This window comes from Mus caroli, chromosome 17 (assembly GCF_900094665.2).
Source record: "Mus caroli chromosome 17, CAROLI_EIJ_v1.1, whole genome shotgun sequence".
NCBI lineage: Eukaryota > Metazoa > Chordata > Mammalia > Rodentia > Muridae > Mus > Mus caroli.
The window spans coordinates 25,853,693-25,863,292 of NC_034586.1; the positions used below are offsets into that span (position 1 = coordinate 25,853,693).

General features: G+C 48.0%; 1 pseudogene; it reads right to left on the reverse strand.

The window, feature by feature from the left end:
* Positions 1-9,222: 9,222 nt before the first annotated feature.
* On the reverse strand, positions 9,223-9,330 carry LOC115029842 (annotated as a pseudogene).
* Between the last annotated feature and the right edge of the window lie 270 nt (positions 9,331-9,600).

Genomic DNA, 9,600 nt, shown 5'->3' on the forward strand with positions numbered 1-9,600 from the left:
AAACCACATTACTCAGTGCCAGATTAGGGTCTGTGACAATGACTTTGTGTCTCTATACCCGTGCCACAGCCTCGTACTTAACATACAGCTGGACAACAATCAATGTGTGTTCAGTGAGTGAGTACAAGAAGGAACAGACACACAAAAGGGCTCCCACCCAAAACTGCCTTTAGGAACCTTGCTTCAGAAGACTCAGTGGATCAGAGACTCTAGTGGTTAAAGGGGCTTGCTGCCAACCCTCATGACCGGAGTTCAATACTCAGGGTCCACATGGTGGAAGGAGAGAACCAATTCTCATATGTTCTCTAACCTACACACACACACACACACACAAATGCAAAACAACCGGACAAACAAGCAAGACCCCAAACTTATTTCAGGCTGACATCCAAGTATAATTCCCTGGGATGGAGAAGCTTGCCAATAAACCCCCAGTGGGTGTTATTCTCTGGGATGGAAAAGGTGTTCTTTGCCTCATATCTGATGAAACAGGTCACAGATTGGCATCAGGGAGCAGGGAGAAGGTAACTGGCCACCTTGAGTACAAGCTGGTCCTAGTGACTTGTGCCTAAAGGAGATCTGGGGTGGAGGTGGAATAACAGGACAGGAGCTGTTGCCAGAATGTACACCTCAGGCCCCTGCCACCTCCCTTCCTCTGTTGCCAGGAAAGCCCAAGTTTGTGGGGACTGCCTCGAAACCATGCCAGGAAACAGTCTGGAGTTTCTTCCTGCCTCCTGGCGACGGGGTTTCTTTTGCAGCTCTCTCCTGTTTGGGGGTGACTCATCAGTTGTGGTGTCCTCCATAGCAGAAGAGGGTTCCAGAGAAGAGGGGCCGCCCGGGCATATCCATCTGCTGAACAGCCAGTGCTGGCAGTAAGGCCTCTGGACTGTTTCAATTGTGACCACAGGGGGGCGAGAGGGAGCCAGGCCCAGCGGCCCGGCCATCTGGATGTTCCTAAGCTGGGAAGAGTCCTGGACTAAGCCTGCGGAGGCGGTGCTGATGCTTCCTGGGCCTCCCAGGAGCTCTGGGCCTCCACTAAATCTGAAATAAGCTCTGCCTAAAATCAGGACTAGAATCTCTCATTTACAGAGAGATTCCTAAATCAGGGGAGCGTACTTGCTTGATCTATCTGCTATTGATCTCCTGAAAGTCTTAAGTCAGCTTCTTCCCTTATCATCAGGTCAGCCAGGGGCTGGAGACTGTAGCTCTGGTGATTGAGGCTTTGCCTAGCATGCACAAAGCCCAGGGTTCCAGCCCAAGCACTCTCTAAGCTGGATGTGGTTAGTACACATGTTTGGATATGCTCACAACCTGCATTTTATATGTACATATATTTGAGGCAGGGGTATATATTTTTTTATTTATTCGATTACTCAGGCTTTGTTTTGCTTTCTTGTTTTTTGTTTGTTTGTTTGTCTGTTTGTTTGTTTAGATGGATTCAAGTAGTCCAGGCTGGCCTTTGTGACAGGCTTTGTGACAGGCTTTGTGACAGGCTTTGTGACTGGGGACGGCTTTGAACTTCTCATCCTCCTACTTTGACTTCCTCAGTGCTGGGGTTACAGGGGTGTGCCACCATACCTGATTTAAGGGATGCTGAAATGTGCTAGGCAGGCTTACTAACCTTGCTTGTGTCTGTCCCTCACCTGGATCATAGCCCACTGTCATATCAGAGCTGTCCCCATGTGAGGTCAGAGGTCGACACAGGCTCTCCACAGCCTTTGGTGCTTCTTCGCCTTTGACTTGTCAATAATCTCCATCACACCTCAAAGTAGATGATACTGAGCCTCAGAGATATTGATCGGTGAAGCCAAAGCCACACAGCTAGAAGAGTGTGGTGTGTGCTCCAGAGAACACAGCCCCTCCATTTCCCACACCCAGTAAGACCCCGGCTCCCACCTCCCATCACAGCCATCTGCTTGCAGCAAGCAACTTGACCTCTGTCCCCCACCCCTCCTTCAGACTGGGTGACTTCCCAGGGAGAACAGAGTCTTGCCTAATTGCAAAGGCTTAAGTGTACAAGCCTTTGCTTGAAAGTGATTGAGGCTTAAGTCCAGGAACCAAGTCCAGCACGATTTACTCTGAGTATCTGTTAATCCCTCTGCCTGGCCCAGAGAGTGCTACCTGGAGTGATACCCAAGGCTATGCGTGAACATGCCTCCCCCCNCCCCCCCCCCACAGCTCTTCTCCTCCTTGACCTCTACATCCCCATCCCCAAAGCCCAGTCCCTTTCTGGGACTGCAATATGTGTTCGCCAAGACTGTCTCGGAAGAAGGAACACCAGTCCAGATGTCACGGCTGACACTTTGGGATTTGACGGCCTCTCAAACTCTCTCAGGAGCCTCCATCACTTAGGGCCTGGCTCAGACTGTGTTGCGCTTGACCTCAGGGTTCCCTTTATCTGCAGCTCCAGCGGTGTTCTAACTTACCTGATATATCCTTGTCCTTCTGATTCGGGGTTCTCAGAAGGGAGTTTTGCTGATGCTTTGGGCTCTGGTGCCCACTCTGCAGAGACACCTCAAGTGGCTTCCTGGTATTCTCTATGGCGAAGGCTGCTACTGTTGCCTGTCTTCCCTGGTATTCTCTATGGCGAAGGCTGCTACTGTTGCCTGTCTTATTTTTACTTTTATTTATTTTTGAGACAGAATGACTATGTAGCCCAGGCTGAGCTCCAACTTGTGGCAATCCTCCTGACTCAGCATTCCGATCCTGGCTTGGGTTGCAGGTATGGGCTACTGTACCTCGTCTGTGGCAGCTCTTCGGCAACAACTGGATCTATGATTCTCTGATGCTCATCTCTGCGCATGGCCATGTGGAATGTGTGTGTGTTGTATACATATGTGTACATGTCTACCTATGTTTTCCAATACATGCATGTCTGGAGACCAGAGCTCTATCTCTGGTATCGTTATTGGTTTCCACACCGTTTGTGGAGATACGTTCTTGTTTGTTTATTTTGAGACAGTGCTGCTCTGTGTAGTTCTGGCTGCCTTGAAACTCACTCTGTAGACCAGGTTGGCCTTGAACTCACAAAGCTCTGCCTTTTTTTGCTTCCCAAATGCGGGCAATAAAGGCATGTGTTACCACCCTGGGCTCCACATTAGCTTTTTAATTTATTTTTTATTTCACGTGCACTGGTGTTTTGTCTACATGTGTATCTGTGTGAGGGTGTCAGATCTTCCTAGAAATGGAGTTCCAAATAGTTTTGAGCCACCGTGTGGGTGCTGGGATTTGAACTCAGGACCTCTGGAAGAGCAGCCAGTGCTCTTAATCACTGAGTCATCTCACCATCATCACCACCCCTGTTAGTTTTTTTTAAAGATTTATTTATTTATTTATTTATTTAAAGATTTATTTATTTATTATATGTAAGTACACTGTAGCTGTCTTCAGCACTCCAGAGAGAGAGTCAGTTCTCATTACAGATGGTTGTGAATCACCATGTGGTTGCTGGGATTTGAACTCCGGACCTTCGGAAGAGCAGTCGGGTGCTCTTACCCACTGAGCCATCTCACCAGCCCCCTGCTAGTTTTAAGGTACAGTTTTTACTGGATCTGCCCAAATGGCTGGCCCTAGGATTACAGGCTTGTCGACATGCCTGGCTTTTATGTGGGTGCTAGGGATCCAGACTCAATTCTCCGTGCTTGCCACAGCATCATTTCAGCCCCTGAGCCGAATCCCCAACCTTGTGCCTCTTTCAACTCTGTCTCCATTCAGCCACCTGGTCTACATGTATGATGGGTGGAGCCTTAGCCATTATTTTGAACACAGAACAAGGACATACTATAGACCTAGTGGAGCAGTGAATCCCGAGGACTTAATATTTCAGATCTGTCATACCAGTCCAGATGGCTCATCTCTGGCCTTTCATATAAGTGAGAAATCTCTTGGGGGTTAGGGTGGGGTCTAACCTATTCTAATACATAGACTCTATATCTCCCTGTCTTGATGGGTACAATAGGGATAATAATGTCTAGTGCAAATTTTTACATATATATTTATATATAATGTACAAGAGAGAGATAGACAAACAGACAGATAACCAAGAGAGACACTGAAGAGTTCAGCTCCGTAAGCACAAGTAGAGCTACCAGCTCCACTGCTCTGCTGTTCCTGGACTGTGTCCAGACTGACTGCTACCCGATGCCCTGAGGGCCAACTGGGTGGGGTGACAATGAGAAGGAGGTGTCAGCAAAGCACAGAGGAGAGGCTCCCATTCAGACTTAGGTGGAGAGGGAGGACCCAGTGAAGCCCGATGGTGCAGGGGACATGGGAGCTGAGTCTGGGGACTGCAGATGGAGTCAGCACAGAGGAAAGGCAGTGAGGAACCCCTCCCCCCAGGTAAGGCCTTTAGGCATGGCTTTCCCCTCAGAACCTGAGGAGGCCGACAAGGCTGAGGCCTAAGTAGGAGAATTGCATTGCAGAAGTGAAGGCTTAGCTTGCTGCTGGTGTCCCTGCCAGACCTTGATGAATGGTGGGTGTCTAAAGCAAGAAGCATGTGTGTCTATGTATGTGTCGCAGTGTGTATCTAGCGCTATGTGTCTCCGTATGTGTGGGTGTCTATGGGTTTCTATGGGATTGTTGAAGTGGGATATGAATCAGACCACATGCATGCAGAACAGTGTGTATGTGTGTGTGTGTGTGTGTGTGTGTCTGTGTGTGTAAATACCTGCATGCAAACAATAGGAACTAACTCTAGAAAGAAACAGTTGTATGTATCCATTTGAGACAAAGTTTCACTATGTAGCCCGGCTGGCTTGGTACTTGCTGTGTGAACCAGGCTGGCCTCAGACTCAGAACTCCTCTGGTCTCTGCCTCTCAGGTGTCAGATTAAAGGTGTGTACCACCACACCTGGCTACTATTAGCTAGTCCTTTGTTCACACCTTCTCCGCAGGGAGAGGATAGCAGCCTGTGGCTACACGTGTTGGGAAAGGCCCACGCCCCTGAGCCACACCCACCGCAAGAACTTTATTATACTTAAGACAGAGGCACATTTTGGCTTGTGGTTTGTACAGCTGCCAATGCAGCTGGGCCCCTACCGATAAGATCTTTGCCTCAGTGAATTTAGATTACAGATAAGACTGGCCTCCATTAAGTCTGACTCAAACTCCTTATAGTCTTGTGTTCTTCCTCTTCTCCCTTCCTCCCCTCCCCTCCCCTCCCCTTCCCATCTCTCCCAATATCAAACTCCTGGCTAAAACCTTTATTGTCTTAGCTCCAGGCAGCTGCCACCCCTAATACAATCCCCACTACAGTAAAACAAAAAGTGAGTCTTGGAGAAGGCTTGGAGACAACTGAAGCTTACCTGCCTCTAGGCATGTGGGCAATAGGAAGAGAGCTACTCAGTCACCAGGAGGGACCAGCTAAGCTCTTCTCCTTTAGTCCACTGTCCTACTGGATTGATGCCTTGATAGGAAGACCCATGTGGCTGGTGCTAAGGATTCAGGCTGCTGGCTGCTCTTCCAAGCTGTATTGTATCCTACCTCCCTCTCTCTATCCCTCTTTAATATATATATGAATATATATATATGATATATATATGAATATATATGATATATATATCCCTCTTTCATATATATATATATATATATATATATATATATATACTGTTGCTGTCTTCAGACACACCAGAAGAGGGCATCATATCCCATTACAGATGGTTGTGAGCCACCACATGGTTGCTGGGAATTTGGGAATTGAACTCAGGACCTCTGGAAGAGCAGTCAGTGCTCTTAGCCACTGAGCCATCTCTCCAGCCCGTATCATCTCATCTTGTCTTCCCAGCATTCTATTCACATTGCATCCAAGGAATGCCTCGTGACTTAGGTTGTGCGTTTAGAAGCCAGGATTTGAATTCAGGCCTTGGTATGTCAGACTCCTTTGGTGTTCATTTCTGCCAGTACCTCTGTCACATATCTCAGTGTGTGGGAGTCTTGGCCCCAACTCATATGACACATGAATCACACACACACACACACACACACACACTCGGCATAGCTTGGGTATATATTGTTTTAAGCCTGGGGTTAAATTGCCGAAAAAAGGCCTGACAATGTGAAAAGCCTGGTCAACTGCTAGAGGGCCTAAGTCACCCTCACATCAAAACCAGACATCCTCAGGCCAAAGCCTTCCAAGCCACATGCCTTGCCTCCTCCATCAAACCTGCTCCTGGAAAAGCGCTTGAGACCTGTTCTCGCCAGCATTTACTCAGTGAATGACCGAGTAGAGCTTAAAATGTGATTCTGCACTTACTAGTCCCAGAGAGCCAATTTATGCATGCTTAGCTCAGACCACACCGTTCTCTTTCTCTAAAACCACCCTTGGCTCCCCATTTATTTCAGAACAAAGCCCATACAACATCCCTGAGTCTTAATTCAAGGCCCCCTATCACTAAATTCAAACTCTCTCCAACCTTATCTCTCGCTCCACACACCTCTGGGCCCATTAGTTACTTTAGACATGTCTTTCAGAGCCTGTCGTCTTGCAGGATGACGTAATGGAGGGCAGAGGGACTATGGGAGTATTTAGGAATAAAGTGTCTCCTGACAGAGAGGGAGGTTCTGAGAAGTGTTAGCAGCGGGTGTGGTTAACAAAAAGGACTTGGGGGCCCCAGAAAGATGGGACAGCGGGAGCAAATGAAGCTTGTCTTTCTTCCCACTGTGTTAAGTCCCTCAAAGGCTGGTGTTCCTGTTTTCAATCTACAGCACCTTCCAGGAGCTCCTATTGTGAACACCAGCTCTCCAGTTGGTGAAACATTTGGAGGCGGAGCCAAGCTGCAGGAAGTGGGTCCCAAGGGGCGGGACTTGGAAGGTTACATCCTGTTCCAATTCCAGCCAAGTTCTCTGTTTCCTGATTTTCTGCCAAGCCGACACTACCAGCCACCGATTCCGGTGGCCTCAGACTGAAACAGTCTGCCCTGCTTTTCCTGTGGCCGTGGGTTGAAATCTATCTGAAACCATGAGCCAAGGAGAATCTTTCCTGCGAGAAGCTGTTTTATTCTCAGCGGTAAGTACTGGCAAGCATGAAAAACCTGAGTTCAGATGTCTAATGTTTAGGTACAAAGCTGGCTCAGCAGCGTGGACCCGGAACCCCAGAGCCAGGGACGTGAAGACTGGAGGATTCCTGGGGCTTGCTGGCTAGCAAGTCTAGTCAGATATGTCCAACGCTAGCTAGACCTTTTCTCAAAAAAGTACACGCAACTACACATTCCTGTATACACAACACATGAACACACACAAATATATAGCGGTAATAATAATACTTATGTTCAGGCCGGGCGTGGTGGCGCAGGCCTTTAATCCCAGCACTCAGGAGGCAGAGGCAGGCAGATTTCTGAGATCGAGGCCAGCCTGGTCTACAGAGTGAGTTCCAGGACAGCCAGGGCTACACAGAGAAACCCTGTCTCGAAAAACCAAAAAATAAAATAAAATAAAATAATAATAATAATACTTACGTTCAGTGAACTAAGACAGCCAGGCATAGCTTTAAATACTTGGAGATATATTAACTTGTTTGAACCACATAATACGCTGTTGTGATCAATATTATTTTGGGGTTTCTACCCCATCTTAGATCATTTAGTTTCTAAATAAAAGACACAAAAAAAAACCTTTATGTTTATAATACTCCTTAAAAGCACTTGATATCAACCCTCTGCGCTATTTTATCTACTTCCGGGTCAATAACCCGGAAATATCACTTGCTGAGTTCTACCTGGACCCCTCCCATTCCAACAAGCCGATCCTGGTGGTTATGCACTTACGTACGACCCACCTAGCCCACGATAGCTGCCTTCTTCTCCTATGGACTTTCTCCCCTCCCGGTGCATGGTCCCTCCCTGAGTCTCTGAGGAACATCATTCTGCCCCTTCCCTTCTGACCAGCCCAGCCTGTAGGCATCTTTATTAGCCAATCAGGAATAAGTTGGGGGGCCGGGGGAAGGGGGGCAAGGTTTATGCAACAAAAGCTGATAGATATGAGAATCTCCTTGTCTTGGAGCAACAAGATCTTGGCATACAGAATTTAGCATTTGAACCCACAGCAGCACCAGATCAAGCCACTACAACACCCCTGTAAGGTTAAGTCCCAGCTTTGTCCCTGTGTTACAGGTGAGGGGATCAAGGCATGGAGGAGGGGATAAGCCCCAACCTGGCTCTTCTGGCTCTCCCAGGTCTTGGTGAGAATCTCATTTTATTCAGATTCCCCCCTAACCTCTTCTGTCTTCCTGTCTCAGTGGGCCTTTGTTTTTGTTTGTTTGTTTGTTTTACGTGTATGAGTGGGTGTTTTGCCTGCACATATATCTGTGCACTGCTCGTGGTCCTGGTGCCCTCAGGCCAGAGGAAGGCATCAGTTGTGGACCATCATGTGCGTGCAGGGAATCTTCTGGAAGAGCAGCCAATGATCTCAATTTCTGAGCCGTCTCTCCAGCTCCCTTATCGAGCTTTCCTATCTGTCTTTCTTTCGCTCTGCCTCCTGTTTCCATCCTGTTTATGTCTGCTTCATCTCTCCCATCTGTTTAGTGTGTGCATTCATGTGCACACATGAGTGCTCACACACACACACACACACACACACATCCCTGTCTAATCATTTATCGTCCATCAGAGCTAAAGAAGGGATGCTGGCTCAGCAGCAGGCTCAGCACTATCTGTGTGGTGGTAACGCTGCATTTTGGAGGGAAGGCCCTTCACCCTTGAGTTTGGAGAGACAGGGTGAGAGATTAGTGCCATGGACAGAGAGAGACTTATTTTATCCTGTTTGTCCTGAATGATCTTTTTTTTTTTTTTAAGCAGACTTGATAAGAGATTTTTTTTTATTGAACATGATTTGGTAGGGTATAGGAGAGCACTGTGGAAGCCTTCAGGAATTCAGGGCTCTCCACTTGTCCAGAGGACCACGACTGGGGACATATTTGACACTACAGCCATCAGGAATGAGCTGATTCACAGCAACCATGTCTTCAAATTCATCTGCATTAAACTTGGTGAAGCCCCACTTCTTTGAGATGTGGATCTTCTGGCAGCCAGGGATCTTGAACTTGGCTCTGTGCAGAGCCTCAATCACATGTTCCTTGTTCTGCAACTTGGTAGGGATGGACATGATGACCTGGCCAATGTGAATCCTGACCACTGTGTCCTGGGTCTTCCCAAAAGCATCACGCATACCTGTCTGGAGCCCAGATCAGGGACACACTGTGATCAGAGACTTGATTATCAACTGCCAGAAAATTGTCTCCAAGGTTCCTTGAGGCAACCCATATAGTCAACTGGCTACATACACTACCAAGGAGGCTGCTGTTTGCAGCCATTGCACACCAAAGATGTAGCTCTACAGAAGGCTCTAGAAAGCCATCTAGGGCTCTTTCTTTCCAGCTCTCATTCCCAGCCACTTCCGGAACTCCTGGGCTGTGTGTGGGAAGCCCAGAGATCAGGAAGCTTCTCTGTGTGCCAAGCAAAGCCCTGAGCTGAGGGCTGCGGCAGGGAGGACAGAAGCAGGCATTTGCTGGGGCCTCTGCTGTGAATCTTGCACATAGAGATTCACAGAGAAGGGATGGATCTCTGGGGCGTCCATCGACAGACAGCCTGGTGACACACAGTGTGGGCT